Consider the following 16029-nt stretch of genomic DNA (forward strand, 5'->3'; position numbering starts at 1 on the left):
GAGCTTACACAGCACATGGTTCTGTGGGCTGACGTCTTCTCTGTACAACTGGTGGGAGGGGAGCCTGGCGTCCTGGGGAGTGGGGTGGGTGGAGAGGTCTCCCTGCTGCCGTGCTTGACACTCACCATGAGATAGCACCATGAGACTCACCCAAAGACACCAGCTAACAAGGACCGAAAGGAAATGTTCACGAGGGGCTGCAGCCCATGCCAACGTGACACGGTGCCATCTCACAGCATCTGCTCCAGGCCGGGCCCACTGGGGTCACATCCCTGAAGGGCCTGGCCAGGTGGCGTTTCCGTCCCTATTGGACAGAAGGCGGGTAGGTTCTTGTTTGAAGTCACACAGCTTGTCAGAGTCAGTGACAACTCAGACTTTCCAGAACCGCTCATCCCCTGAGAGCCCAAGCGGAGGAATTGGCCAGTCTGCTCCAATCCTTTCTTGGTGCATATTTTCCTCAAAGGCAATTCAGAACCCGTCACTTCCCACCTCAAGAGCTGGCTGAAGCTCCCCTTTCTTGGCGGTTCTTTTGGATGGCTGGAGTGGCAGATGACCCGGGAGGCTGGAGTTGGTCACAGTGCAGCCCCCAGGGGCAGGCGGGCAGTACCGATGGGCATGCGTGCCCTCCGTCCTGAGCAGGTGTATGAACCCCAGCAGCTGAGTGTCCAGGTTCCTGGGCGGTGCTGACTGGGGGCTCAGGCCACCCGTTGGCCTTCATTTGTTGGGCACAAGTGATCAGTTTGCCCTGTCTCGAAGGTGCTTCGGCCAGGGGAAGGAAGTGAGCGCTGACACCTGGCTCATGGGTGCCACTCGAGCCTCGTGGACTGGAGCTGCCCTGGGCTCCGCTGGACACATGGTACATTTTCAGGCTCTTCCAAGGAGCAGGATGTGTTTCCCCTTGCTTAGAATGGAGCTTGGGGCTTGTGCTTGTTCAGCCAATAGCTCAGTGGGGCCAAGGGGGAGGTTGGCCCTGTGGGATCCCCTGGTTCCCGAACTGCAGTTCTTGTGTCGCTTTTTACTAAGTGAAATTACTGGAATGTCCTGGATGTTAGGATGTCCTAGGAGGCTTTATCCTGGTGTGACTTTGCCACCCTCCCACGCCTTTGTTTCCTTCCTTTGTCAAGCTGGTGACGTGACCGGGGGCACTCCCTGTGTCTTTTTGTGGTCGCAGGTTCTTACTGTGGCTCCCAGGCAGATCACCCCATGACTTAGGGAGCTGTCGCTAGCTGAAGCCTGGTCGGGGGCGGGGTGGGTGGTTCAGCCAAGCTCTCTGTATCTATTCTAGGAGTTCTGCTGTGAGTCCCATCACAGCCCCATGGCCCTTCCTGCTGAAAGCCGCCAATGTTGCCACACATGAGTTGTTGCCGAGGCTTCTCAGGGAAAGCCCGTCGCTTGCTGGTGCTGCCCTTGGCTTCTCCCTCCGTTTTATTCTGGCATCGGTGTGATGGGTTCTACTAACATCCTCCAGAATTAGGCACCATTCTCTATTTCTAGTGCTATAGGAAATGTATTCATAGTTCCATATTTACTTTGTTAATTTAATGGGATTTGTGGCAGAAGATGTAAACGCTTCAGTCTGCCATTTTGAACGGGAAGTCAAGTGAATTTTAAAGACAGGAAGAAAGACTGCAATTTGGCTGGGCGTGGTGGCTCGTGCCTGTCATTCCAATGCTCTGGGAGGCTGAGGGAGGAAGATTGTTTGAGCCCAGAAGTTTCAGACCAGCCTGGGTAACATAGTGAGACCTTGTCTCAAAAAAAAAAATTACATTAAAAAAAAAGTACAATTTAAGGAACCACACAAATGCAGATTCTCTTAGACAACTACAATTATTGTGGTCGAATAATATTTTGAAATATTAAGTGATTTAACTTGCCCAGCATGTCCTGTTGCCTTTTCTCATCAAGGGTTTTTTCTACCCTTGGAAAGGGTGGTGGCCTGAGGAAGAGAAGACACAGCTGATCTTGAAAAGGAAAGTCGTCAGTCCATACGGTCAGCTTTGTGAGCTGCCGGCATGGGGTTTCCTGGGATACTGGCCAGAAACAGCTGCACCTGCAGCTGCTCTTGCCATGCCCAGTCCCCCGCGAGGACCATGGCCCAGGCTTCCATCAGTGTCTGGAAGGTGCTGGAGAGCAGTGCGGGTCTGATTTGGGCTTGTGCTGCTCTTTTTTTTTTCTCTCTCTCTCTTTTATTTTTGTGAGATGGAGTCTCGCTCTTTCGCCCAGGCTGGAGTGCAGTGGTATGATATTGGCTCATGGCATCCTCCGCCTCCTGGGTTCAAGCTATTCTTCTGCCTCAGCCTCCCGAGTAGCTGGAACTACAGGTGGCTACCACGCCTGGCTAATTTATTTATTTATTTATTTTTTGTATTTTTAGTAGAGATGGGGTTTCACTGTGTTTGCCAGGATGGTCTCAATCTCCTGACCTCATGATCCGCCCGCCTCAGCCTCCCAAAGTGCTGGGATTACAGGTGTGAGCTACCGTGCCCAGACCCTGGGCTTGTGCCTGTCAACACTTTCAAGTGCTGTCCTGGCGTGAGGGATGGTGCCTCCAGGACTCTGCTTCTTGGTCCTAGAGCTGGAGATTTTCAGGGGCTGATGGGCTCTGCCCTCTTCTGCTCTCAATTTTTGTTCATCAGGTGGGCTTGGCAAGTCCCCTTGACCTTCGTCAGGAAGACTTTGGTCCGTCCAGCCCTCCCCGACCTGCCCGCAGTGTCTGCTCCCTGCAAGTTTCTCATGCCTTCCTACACACACTCACTGGAATGCGGCCCTGCCCTTTTGTGTCATGCACGTCCCGAGTAGGCACTGGCTCAAGGAGAATTGGTGAACACGCTAAGTAACTTTCCCAAAAGGACTGACACTGACAACAGGCATGTAATTCCAGTTAGTGCAGAGATTCCAGATCTGGAGAACGTATGTGGCAGACTTTATCATTTGATCCGTGGGGCATTTCAAATAAGTAGGGAGAATTGAATACAGGATTTTAGATCACTGGCTATCCACAGGGAAAACAATGTTACCTAAAAAGTAACATCCTTCTGCCATTCCATACATACAATACATTTAAACTGCATTAAAGATTTAGGTGTAATAAAGAAAGACTGAAAAATTCCGGAAGGACATATAGGAGAGTATTTTTGTATCCTTGGGGAGGGCAAGGTATTTTTAGCCACGACATGGAAATCACTGATATTAGGAACGCATTGGAGCCAATCCTGGTGTCCTGGAAACTGACCCAGCACAGATTTACTTCTTTTTCAGGCTACATGTTTTGTGGAGGTCGGCAGGGGCTCTGCTCTACCGAGACACCCAGGACCCAGGCTGATTGAGACCCCATCATCTGGGAGAGTGGAGGAGGGGAAGGGACCCCTGGAGGCTTACACACTGTTTCTTCTATATTTTGGCCCAGAGGTGACACACATCACTTGCCCAGATTGGTGCAGAACCAGTCACGTGCCCCTGCTCTGGCTACGTAGCAAGAAGACAGGACAATGTGGAGACTGGGTCGAACGCTGAGGAACGTTACTCTCCCTGCCACAGACTCTCTCCTGATACATTCTGACGTCAGAGGCGATGGTGACTTTCCTGGGACGTGTTAACTAGCAGAATTGATCTGAGATGTAAGAATTCAAAAGAGATGTGTGAGAAGACAAGGGAAAGGTTTCTAAGATTTACCTTCCAGACTGGATCCCGTCCCAGATGGTTTTAGTGAAAGGATATCCAGTGCATGTGTCTGTCTGGGGGAGGGACAGGATGCTCCCAGAATGGACTTGAGGGCTGGGTGCCGGGTGTGGAATCAATGAAACTCAGGGGGCAGGAAGTGCCATAGCATGGCGTTAGGGGCTGGGCGGTGGGCCACCGAGACCTGCTTTCTAGTTCTTCCAAATCTAGTGAGAGGCTGCTCAGGCTCTGTCACTTCTGCCGTAGAAGCTGATTACCTGGAATTGTGCTCTCAACAGACTAAATGTAGCAGGGGAGGTGTGATTCCCCATAAGAAACTGGGGAACCTGAGGTGCTGTCACAGGCTGAGAAAATGAACTCTTGGCAGCCAAAGAGGAACTAAAGAAAGGAGAGAGAGAGAGAGAGAGAGAGAGAGAGACTCCCATGGGGCATCAGACTGTGAAAACTGTCAGAGGATATGACAGGGAGGCATGGCAAGCTAGCAGTTCATAGAGCGAAGCTAACGAAATCACAGGAAAATGGGTGTTATTTAGAAATGTACATACTTGGTCCAGAACAGTGGCTCACATCTGTAATCCCAGCACTTTGGGAAGCTGAGGTGGGAGGATTACTTGAGGTCAGGAGTTTGAGACCAGCCTTGGCAACATAGCAAGACCCCATGTCTACTAGAATAGTAATTTTAAAAGTTAGCCAGGCATGATGGTGTGCCTGTAGTCCCAGCTACTTGCGAGGCAGGGATGGGAGGATCGCTTGAGCCTGGGAGGTTGAGGCTGCAATGAGCCGTGATTATACCACTGTACTTCCACCTGGGTGCCAGGGTGGGACCTTATTTCTGAAAAAAAAGTTCATCCTTAAAATTAAAGAGGCTTCTTGTTAATCATTGGAAATGGATATAATCCGTAGCTACTAGTCCGTAGCTACTAGGTACCTACCGCCTTCATCATCACGCTACTGTTTGAAGCTCACCTCTATGCTGGGGACCAATGGGCTCTGAGACCATCATGGCTATGCCTGGCAATGCAGGAGCAGAGAGCTGACATGTGTGTCCCTCAAGCAGAGACATGGATAAGATGGCACCCTGACGGGAGGGTGAGGGTCCAGAGAGCCAGTAAATCCACAGTCACGCGACTGGTCATGGAACAAGACTGGCCAAGAAAAAAGGTTTTGGAAGGTAAGAGGTTCATTTCAGATCTTCCCTTAAAGGTGCCCTGAGACATCATCTTCTTTAACAAGAGCACCAAAGAGGAGGTTTCTGGTAGGCAGCTCTCTCCTGAATGCTGAGCAGAACAGGCCGGCCATGCCAGGTGCTGCTTTGCTTTGTTTGAACAAAGGTCCTGGGGTCCTTACAGTGAGACACAGTTCTCACTTCCCATCTCTGCTCTCAAGGCCCTTGTGATCTTTGTGCTATCCTATTGAAGACAGATAGAGGAGAAGAACAGAGGACCCCAAACAAGTCTCTGTTCAGCCTGGACACCTGGGAAAGGGAGGAGTGTGGAAGAGGAAAGAAAGCTAGCTGGGGGACAGTGAACACCGATGTATGCGCAGATTCAGTCAGCAGCAATCTGTGAGTCAGAGGCTCTCAACATGCTCCAAAGCAAAGCTGGGTAAACACTGCCACTTTTTGTTTGCATTGAGAGTTAGCTGCCTGCAAGCACTTTAGGAAACCCTGGCAAAGAGCATTCTAAATGCATGTGGTGCCTTTGAGTTTATTTGTCTCAATTTATTCCAGTTACATTTGAGCATGACATGATTATACATCTCACACTGATTGAAGACCATGGGCCTGTGTGGCAGGCAGGAGAAGGAGGGGGGAGGAAGAGGGTTTCCTAGCGCCATCTAATTTAAAGCACCTTTAGCTGAGTGGTGCAGTGAAAAGGATGTGGCTAAAACAAATAAAAATCATAGCAGGATCAAAGTACACGCACAAATTTATTCCTTCTGGAAGCAGCTTCTCTTTCCTTCTCCCCTTCCCTTGTTTTCCCCTCCTTTGAGTCCCAGTGATTCTTTCATGGCAGAACTCCAGGATGGCCTCGTCTCCTTGCAATGCAATCACAGTTTCATCTCTGATTGATGGGGCGAAGGCACCGGCACCACGGGTTTGAAGGAGATCTAAGGGCCTTCCTAATTTCATGGTGGGCATGTGAAGTGTCACATTAATCAGCGCTCTTTATGAGCAGTTCAAAGACAGTCATAGATGTTGAGAAGGTGCCTGTTTGAAGCACAGAGCCAAGGGATTTCAGGATTTTATCAACAACCTGCGGGTTCCACCTCCTGTCCCCAGTGCACCTCTTGCCTGACTGCTGGGTGGAATTTTACATGAGAATCATACGGAGCTAAAGGAGCCTACAATACCATCCAGTTCCAACCCACACTTTACATAGGAATCAGCAGAGGCTGTGAGTCTCTCTTGGGGTCACACAGAAAGCCATCTAGTCTGGAAGCAGTGGGTTATTCAAGCCTCCTGGTTGCCTGTGACAACTCAAATGAGGTTAAGCACTGATATAGTTTGGCTCTGTGTCCCCAACCCAAATCTCATGTCAAATTGTAATTCCCGGTGTTGGGGAAGTGGACTGGTTGGAGGTGATTGGATCATGGGGGCAGATTTCCCTCTTGCATTCTTGTGATGGTGAATGAGTTCTCGGGAGACCTGGTCATTTGAAAGTGTGTGGCACCTCCCTCTTTGCTCTCTTCCTCCTTCTCCAGACACATGAAGATATGCCTGCTTCCCCTTTGCCTTCTGCCATGACCGTAAGTTTCCTGAGGCCTCCCCAGCCTTGCAGAACTGTAATTTAAACCTCTTTCCTTTATAAATTACCCATTCTCAGGCAGTTCTTTATAGCAGCATGAGAATGGACTAATATAGTAAATTGATACTGGGTAGTGGGGCGCAGGTATAAAGATACCCAAAAATGTGGAAGTGACTTTGGAACTGGGTAACAGGCAGAGGTTGGAACAGTTTGGAGGGCTCAGAAGAAGACAGGAAGATGTCTTCCAGGAAAGTCTGGCACTTCCTAGAGACTTGTTTAATGGTTTTGACCAAAATACTGATAGTGATGTGGGCAATGGAGTCCAGGCTTAGGTGGTCTCAGATGGAGATGAGGAACTTTTTGGGAACTGGAATAAAGGTGACTCTTGCTATGTTTTAGCAAAGAAACTGGTAGTGTTTTGCCCTTGCCCTAAAGATTTGTGGAATTTTGACCTTGAGAGAGATGATTTAGGGTATCTGGCAGAAGAAATTTCTCAGCAGCAAAGCATTCAAGAGGTGACTTGGGTGCTATTAAAAGCATTCAGTTTTATGTACTCACAAATATATGGTTTGGAATTAAAACTTATGTTTAAAAGGGAACCAGAGCATAAAAATTTGGAAAGTGTGCAGCCTGATGATGTGATAGAAAAGAAAAACCCATTTTCAGAGAAGAAATTCAAGCCAGCGGGAGAAATTTGCATCAGTTATGAAAAACCAAATGTTAATCACCAAGACAATGGGGAAACTCTTTCCAGGGCATGTCAGAGTTCTTCACAGCAGCCCCTCCCATAATGGGCCCAGAGGCCTAGGAGGAAAAAATGGTTTCATGGGCTAGGCCTAGGGCCTTGCTGCTTTGTATAGTGTAGGGATTTGGTGGTAGTGAGTTCCAGCTGTGGCTAAAGGGGCCAACATAGAGCTCAGGCTGTTGCCTCAGAGGGTGCAAGCCCCAAGCCTTGGTGGCTTACATGTAGTCTTGGACCTGTGGGGAGTCTTAGATTTCAGAGGATGTATGGAAATGCCTGGATGTCCAGGCAGAAGTCTGCTGTAGGGGCAAAGCCCTCATGGAGAACCTCTGCTAGGGCATTGAAGAAGGGAGATGTGGGGTTGGAGCCCCCACAGGGAGTCCCCACGGAGATGCTGTCCAGTAGAACTGTGAGAGGAGGGCCACCGTCCTTCAGACCTCAGAATGGTAGATCCACTGACAGCTTGCACCATGCACCTGGAAAGGCCTCAGACACTCAGTGCCATCTTGTGAAAGCAAAGCCACAGGGGTGAAGCAGTCCAAGGCCATGGGAGCCCATCTCTTGATTCAGCGTGACCTGGATGTGAGACATGGAGTCAAAGGAGATTATTTTGGAACTTTAAGGTTGGTTACTGCCCTGTTGGATTTTGGACTTGGGTGGGACCTGGACCCTTTTTGTTTTGGCCAATTTCTCTCATTTGGAATGGGTGTATTTGTCCGATGCCTGTACCTCCATTGTATCTTGGAGGTAATTAACTCATATTTGATTTTACAGGCTCATAGGCAGAAGGAATTTGCCTTCTCAGATGAGACTTTAAATTTGGACTTTGGGGATAATGATGGAATGAATTAAGACTTTGGGGGACTGTTGGAAATACATAATTGTGTTTTGAAGTGTGAGGACATGGTATTTTAAAGAGACCATGAATAGAATAACATAGTTTGGCTTTGTCCCACCCAAATCTCATCTTGAATTGTAGTTCCCGTAATCCCCATGTGTCATGGGAGGGACCTGGTGGGAAGTAGTTGAATCGTGAGGGTGTTTATTAGTCTGATCTCACACTGCTATAAAGAACTGCCCAAGACTGGGTAATTTATAAAGAAAAGAGGTTTAAATGACTCATAGTTCCACAGGGCTGAGGAGGCCTCAAACAACTTACAATCACAGTGGAAGGCGAAGTAAACACATCCTTCTTTACAGGATGGCAGGAAGGAGAAGTGCCAAGTAAATGGGGAAAAAGCTCCTTATAAAACCATCAGATCTGAAAACTCAATCACTATCACGAAAACAGCATGGAGGTAACTCCCTCCATGATTCAGTTACCTCCCACAAGGTCCCTTCTATGACATGTGGGGATTATGGGAGCTACAATTCAAGATGAGATTTGGGTGGGGACATGACCAAATCATATCACTGCACCTAAGGGATGATCCAAGACATCTCATCCTACAGTGCTCACACCTCAGGAATGACCCAAGACATCTCCTAGTATAGTGATCCTACCTCAGGGATGATCCAAGACATCTGGTGCAGTGCTCACAATTCAGGGATGATCCAAGACACCTCCTGGTCCAGTGCTCACAACTCAGGCATAATCCAAGACACCCCCTGGTGCAGTACTCCCTCCTTAGGGATGAGCCAAGACAATTGCTTGTGAAGTGCTCACATCTCAAGCGCAATCCAAGACACTTGCTGGTGCAGTGTTCCGACTTCAAGGATGATAAAATACACTTCCTGGTGCAGTCCTGACAATTCAGGCATCATCCAGGAGACCTTCTGGTGCAGTGCCTACTTGTCAAGTTTGACACATCTCCTGGTGTAGTGCTCTGACCTCGGGGATGTTATAAGATACCTCCTGGTGCAGTACTCACACCTCAGGAATGATCCAAGACAAGTCCTGGTGCACTGCTTCCACCTCAGGGATGATCCAAGACTCCTCCTGGTGTAGTGCTCCCACCTCAGGGATGATCCAAAACACCTCCTAGTGCAGTGCTCACTCCTCAGACATGATCAAAGACACTTCCTGGTGCAACGCTCAAGCCTTAGGGATTATTTGTGATGCCTTTTGATGCAGTGTTCACACTTCAAGGATGATCCAATACAACTTCTGGTGTAGTACTCCCTCCACAGGGATGATACAGGACAGCTCCTGCTACAATGGTCACACCTCAGAAGTGATTTAAGACAGATCCTGGTGCAGTGCTCACACCTCAGGGGTGAATCAAGACACCTCTGCTGCAGTGCTCACACCTCAGGGATGAATCAAGACACCTCCTGGTGTAGTGCTCACACCTCAGGGCTGATTCAAGACACCTCCTGGTTCAGCATCTGAACCTCAGAAATGATTCAAGACACCTCCTGGTACAGTGTCTGCACCTCAGGGATGATCTGGGACATCTCCTGGTGCAATGCTCACACCTCAAGGATGATCCAAGACACCTCCTGGTGCACTGCTCACACTTCAGCGACGATCCAAGACACCTTATGATGCAGTGCCTGCACCTCAGAAATGATCCAAGACACCTCCTGGTGTAGTACTCCCTCCTCAGGGATGATCCAAGACACCCCTCGTGTAGTGCTCCCACCTAAAGCATGATTTGAGACATCTGCTGGTGCAGTGCTTGCATCTTAGGAATGATCCAAGACACCTTCTGGTGCAGTGCTCACAAGTCAGGGTTGATCTAAGACACCTCCTTGTGCAGTGCTTCCACCTCAGCAATGATACAAGACACCTCCTGGTGCAGTGATCCTACCTCATGGATGATTGAGGACACAACCTGTTGCAGTGCTCACACCTCAGGGTAGATCCAAGACACCTTGTGGTGCAAGTGCTCCCACCTCAGGGGAGATCCAAGACAACTCCTGGTGCACTGCACTCTCCTCAAAAATCATTCCAGATACCTCCTGGTGCAGTGCCTGCACCTCAGAAAAGATCCACGACACCTCCTGGTACAGTGCTCACACCTCAGTGATGAACCAAGAGACCTCCTGATGCAGTGCTCTCACATCAGGGATGATCCAAGACACCTTCTGGTGCACTGCCTGCATCCCAGAGATGATTCAAGACAACTCCTGGTGCAGTGCTTATACCACAGGGATGATCCAAGACACCTCCTGTTGCAGTGGTTACAACTCAGACATGATCCAAGATGCCTCCTGGTGCAGTGGTCACGCTTAGACGTGATTCAAGACACCTCCTGGTGCAGTGCTCACAATTCAGGGATGATCCTAGACACGTCCTGGTGCAGTGCTCACACTGCAGGCATGACATAAGACACTTCTGGGTGCAATGTTCACACCTCAGGGATGATCCAAGACATCCTCTAGTGCAGTGCTTACACTTCGAGGATGTTCCAAAATACCTCCTGATGCAGTGCTCACAACTCAGGCATGATTCAAAATACCTCCTGGTGCAGTGCTCACACTCAGGCATAATACAGGAAACCTCCTGGTGCGGTGCTGAGACCTTATGGATGACCCCCAAATGCCTCCTGTTGTAGTGCTCACACTCAGGGATGATCCAAGACAATTCCTGGTATAGTGCTTACACCTCAAGGGTGATCCAAAACATGTTCTGATGCAGTGCCCAAAGAACTCAGGCATGATTCAAGGTACATCCTGGTGAGGTGCTCACACTCAGGCATGCTCTAAGACACCTCCTGGTGCAGTGCTTACACCTCAAGCATTATCCAACACACTTCCTGGTGTAGTGCTCCCACCTTAGGGATGATTGAAAACACCTCCTTGTGCAGTTTTCACACTACAGGATGATCCAAGACACCATCTGGTGCTGTGCTCACACCTCAGGGATGTTCCAAAACACTCCTTGGTGCAGTAATCACAATTCAGGCATGATCCAAGACACCACCTGGTGCAGTGCTCACACCTCAGGGATGCTCCAAAACACCTCTTGGTGCAGCGCTCACAACTCAGATATGGTTTAAGATACCTCCTGGTGCAGTGATCACAACTCAGACATGATCCAAGATACTTCCTGGTGCAGTGCTCACACCTAGGGATGATCCAAAAAACTACCTGGTGCAGTGCTAACACTCAGGCATGATCCAAGACACCTCCTGGAACAGTGCTTTCAACTCAGGGATGATCCAAGAGACCTCCTGGTTCAGTGCTAACACCTCAGGGATGATCCAAAACATCTCCTGATGCAGTGCTCACAACTCTGGCATGATTTGAGATACCTCCTGGTACAGTGGTCACACCTAGGGATGATCTAAAAAGACACCTGGTGCAGCTTTTGCACTCAGGCATAATACAAGACACTCCTTTGTGCAGTGCTCACACCTCAGGGATGATCCAAGACACCTCCTGGTGCAGTGCTCACACCTCAGGGATGATCCAAGACACCTCCTGGTGCAGTGCTCACACCTCAGGGATGATCTAAGACATCTCCTAGTGCAGTGCTCACACCTCAGGGATGATCTAAAACACTTCCTGATGCAGTGCTTACAACTCAGGTATGATTCAGAATACCTCCTGATTCAGTGCTCACAACTCAGGCATAATTTAAAATACCTCCTGGTGCACTGCTGACACTCAGGCATGATCCAACACAATTCCTGGTATAGTGCTCTCACCCCAGAGATGATTAAAAACACCTCACACTACAGAGATGATCCAAGACACCACCTGGTGCAGTGCTCACACCTCAGGGATGTTCAAAAATACCCCCGGTGCAGTGGTCACAACTCAGGCATGATACAAAACACATCCTGGTGCATGGGTCACACCTCAGATATGATATAAGACACGTCTGGGTGAAATGTTCACACCTCAGGTATGATGATCCAAAGACCTCCTGGTGCAGTGCTCTTACCTCAGGGATGATTCAAGACACCTCCTGTCACAGTGTTCACCCCTCAGGGATGATTCAAGACACCCCCTTAGTACAGTGATCACACCTCAGAGATGAGCAAAACATCTCCTGATGCAGTGCTAACAACTCTGGCATAATTCGAGATATCTCCTGGTGCAGTGGTCACACCTAGGAATGATCCAGAAAACCACCTGGTGCAGTGTTCACACTCAGGCATAATATAAAACAATTCCTGGTGCAGTGCTCACATCTCAGGGATGATCCAAGACATCCTCGTGTGTAGTACTCACGCCTCAAAGATGACCCAAGACACCTCCTGGTGCGGTACTCACACCTTATGGAGAACGCCAAACACCTCCTGCTGCAGTGCTTACACTCGGGGATGATCCAAGACGATTCCTGGTTCAGTGCTCACATCTCAAGGGTGATCCAAAACGCGTCCTGATGGAGTGCCTATACAACTCAGGCATGATCCAAGGTACATCCCGGTGAGGTGCTCACTTTCAGACATGATCTAAGAGACCTCCTGGTGCAATGCTTACACCACAGGCATGATCCGACATACTTCCTAGTATAGTGCTTTCACCTCAGGGATGATTGAAAACACCTCCTTGTGAGTTCTCACACTACAGGGATGATCCAAGACAGACACCTCCTGCTGCAGTGATCATACCTCAGCGATAATCGAAGACACCACCTGGTGCAGTGCTCACACCTCAGGGATGTTCCGAAACACTCGCTGGTGCAGTGCTCACAACTCAGGCATGATCAAAGACACCTCCTGGTGCAGTGCTCACACCTCAGGGATGTTCCAAAACACCTCTTGGTGCAGTGCTCACAACTCAGATATGATATAAGACACCTCCTGGTGTAGTGATCACAACTCAGACATGATCCAAGATACTTCCTGGTGCAGTGCTGACACCTAGGGATGATCCAGAAAGACCACCTGGTGCAGTGCTGACACTCAGGCATGATCCAAGACACCTCTTGGTGCAGTGCTCACAACTCAGGGATGATCCAAGATGCCTCCTGGTCCAGTGCTCACACCTCAGGGATTATCCAAAACACATCCTGATGCAGTGCCCACAGAACTCAGGCATGATCCAAGGTACATCCTGGTGAGGTGCTCACACTCGGGCATGCTCTAAGACACCTCCTGGTGCAGTGCTGACACCTCAGGTATGTTCCAAAACATATCCTGGTGGAGTGGTCACAACTCAGGTGTGGTCCAAGACACCTCTTGGTGCAGTGCTCACACCTCAGGGATGCTCAAAACACCTTTTGGTGCAATGCTTACAACTCAGATATGATTTAATACATGTCCTGGTGCAGTGATCACAACTCAGACATGATCCAAGATACCTTCTGGTGCAGTGGTCACACCTAGGGATGATCCAAAAAACCACCTGGTGCAGTACTCACACTCAGGCATGATCCAAGACACCTCCTGGTCCAGTGCTCACACCTCAGGAATGATTCAAAACATCTCCTGATGCAGCGCTCACAACTCTGGCATGTTCCAAGATACCTCCTGGTGCAGTGGTCACACCTAGGAATGATAAAAAAATCCACCTGGTGCAATATTCACACTCAGTCATAATACAAGACACTTCCTGGTGCACTACTCACACCTCAGGGATGATACAAAGCACCTAGTAGTGTAGTGCTCAACCCCAAGGGATGATCCAAGACCTTCTGTTACAGTACGCCCTCCTCAGGGATGAGTTAAGACACTTGCTGGTCAGGCACCATCAGGCACGATCCAAGACACTTGTGATGCAGTGCTCTGACCTCAGGAATAATGCAAAACAACTCCTGGTGCAGTGCACATACCTCAGGGATGACCCAAGACACGTCCTGACATGTGTGCAATGCTCACACATCAGGGATGATAAAAGACACTTCCTGGTGCAGTGCTGAAACCTCAGACATAATCCAAGAGACCTCTGGGTGCAGTGCCTGCACCTTAGGCATGATCAAAAACACCTCCTGGTGCAGTGCTGACACTTCAGGCATGATTTAAGACACTTCCTGGTGCAGTGTTCACACCTAAGGGATGATCCAAGACACCTTCTGGTGCAGTGCTGCCACCTCGGGGATGATTCAAGAGACCTCCTTGTACAGCGCCTGTACCTCAGGTTTGATCCAAGACACTTCATCATGCAGTGATCCCACCTCAGAGATGATAAAAGAGACCTCCTGGTACATGGGTCACACTTCAGGCATGATAAGACACTTCTGGGTGCAAAGTTCACACCTAAGGGGTAATCCGAGACACCACTTGGTGTAGTGCTCTTTCCTCTGATGATTCAAGACATCTCCTGTTACAGTGCTCACACCTCAGGGATGATTCAAGATACTTCCTGATGCAGTGATCCTACTTCAGGAATGATCCAAGACACCTCCTAGTGCAGTGCTCACTCTCAGGCATAATACAATCAGGCATAATACAAGACACCTCTTGGTGCAGTGCCCACACCTCAAGGATGACCCAAGACACCTCCTGAAGTAGTGCTCCCCCCAGGGATGATCCAAGACCCCTTTGGTGCAGTGGTCTTACCTTAGGGTTGATTAAAGATACCTCCTGGTGAAGTGCTCCCACCTCAGGAAAGATCCAAGACACTTGCTGGTGTAGTGCTGCTACCTCAGGGATGATGCAACATGCAAGACACTTCCTGGTGAAATGCTCCCACCTCAGGGATGCTCTAAGTCACCTCCTCGTGTAGTGCTCACAATTTAGGGATGATCCTAGACACATCCTGGTACAGTGGTTACACCTCAGGTGTGATGCAAGACACCTCCTCCTGCAGTACTCCCTGCTCAGGGATGAGCCAAGACATCTGCTGGTGCAGTGCTCACATGTCAGGCATGATCCAAGGCACTTACAGGTGCAGTGCTCCCACCTAAGTGATGATCCAAGACCCCTCCAGGTGTAGTGCTCCCAACTCAGGGATGATAAAAGACACTTCCTGGTGCAGTGCTCAAACCTCAGGCATAGTCCTACAGATCTTCTGGTACAGTGTCTGCACCTCAGGGATGATCCAAGACACCTCCTGGTGTAGTGCTTCCACCTCAGAGATTATTTAAGACACTTCTTGATGCAGTGGTTACAACTCAGTTGTCATCCAAGATACCTCCTGGTGCAGTACTCCCTCCTCAGGATTATCCAAAAAACTTCCTGATGAAGTAGTCCCTTCTCAGGGATGAATGAAGACACCTCCTTGTGCAGTGCTCCCACCTCAGAGATTATTTAAGACACCTCCTAGTGCAGTGCTCACACCTCAGGGATGATAAAAGACACTTCCTGGTACAGTGCTCAAACCTCGGGCATAATGCAAGAGACCTACTGGTGCAGTGCCTGCACCTCAGGGATGGTACAAAACACCTCCTGGTGCCTGAATCACACCTCTGGCATGATATAAGCCACTTCTGGGTGAAATGTTCACACGTCAGGTATGATGATCCAAAGACCTGCTGGTGAAGTGCTCACACCTCTGGAATGATCAAATAAATGTCGTGGTACAGTGCTCACTCCTCAGGGATGCTTCAAAACACCTCTTGTTACAGTGATCACGCTTCAGGCATGATCCAAGACATCTCTTGGTGTAGTGCTCTTTCCTCTGATGATTGAAGACACCTCCTGGTGCAGTGTTCACACCTCAGGGAGGATCCAAGACACCTCCTGTTACAGGGCTCACACCTCAGGGAGGGATGATTCAAGACACTTCATGGTGCAGTGATCCTACCTCAGGGATGATCCATGACACCTCCTGGTACAGTGGTCATACCTCTGAGATGATCCAAGATACCTGGTGGTACAGTGCTCAACCTTCAGGAATGATCCAAGACACCTTTTGGTGGAGAGCTCACACCTCAAAGATGACCCAAGACACCTCCTGGAGACATCTGGTGTAGTGCTCCCACCTCAGAGATGATGGAAAACACTTCCTTGTGCAGTTCTCACACCACAGCGATGACCCAAGACACCTCCTGCTGCAGTGGTCATACCTCAGCGATGCTCCAAA

At 49.3% G+C, this 16029-nt stretch overlaps 1 protein-coding gene across 1 annotated transcript in view; it reads left to right on the forward strand.

The window, feature by feature from the left end:
* Positions 1–4272, forward strand: part of ASB1 (ankyrin repeat and SOCS box containing 1) — a 104549-nt gene extending 100277 nt beyond the window's left edge. The window contains exon 6 of the mRNA XM_021924219.2: positions 3407–4272. The gene's annotated coding sequence lies outside the window, so the exon portion shown is untranslated. The remainder of the gene's footprint in view (positions 1–3406) is intronic.
* Positions 4273–16029: the final 11757 nt, after the last annotated feature.

Source organism: Papio anubis, chromosome 10 (genome assembly GCF_008728515.1).
Source record: "Papio anubis isolate 15944 chromosome 10, Panubis1.0, whole genome shotgun sequence".
NCBI lineage: Eukaryota > Metazoa > Chordata > Mammalia > Primates > Cercopithecidae > Papio > Papio anubis.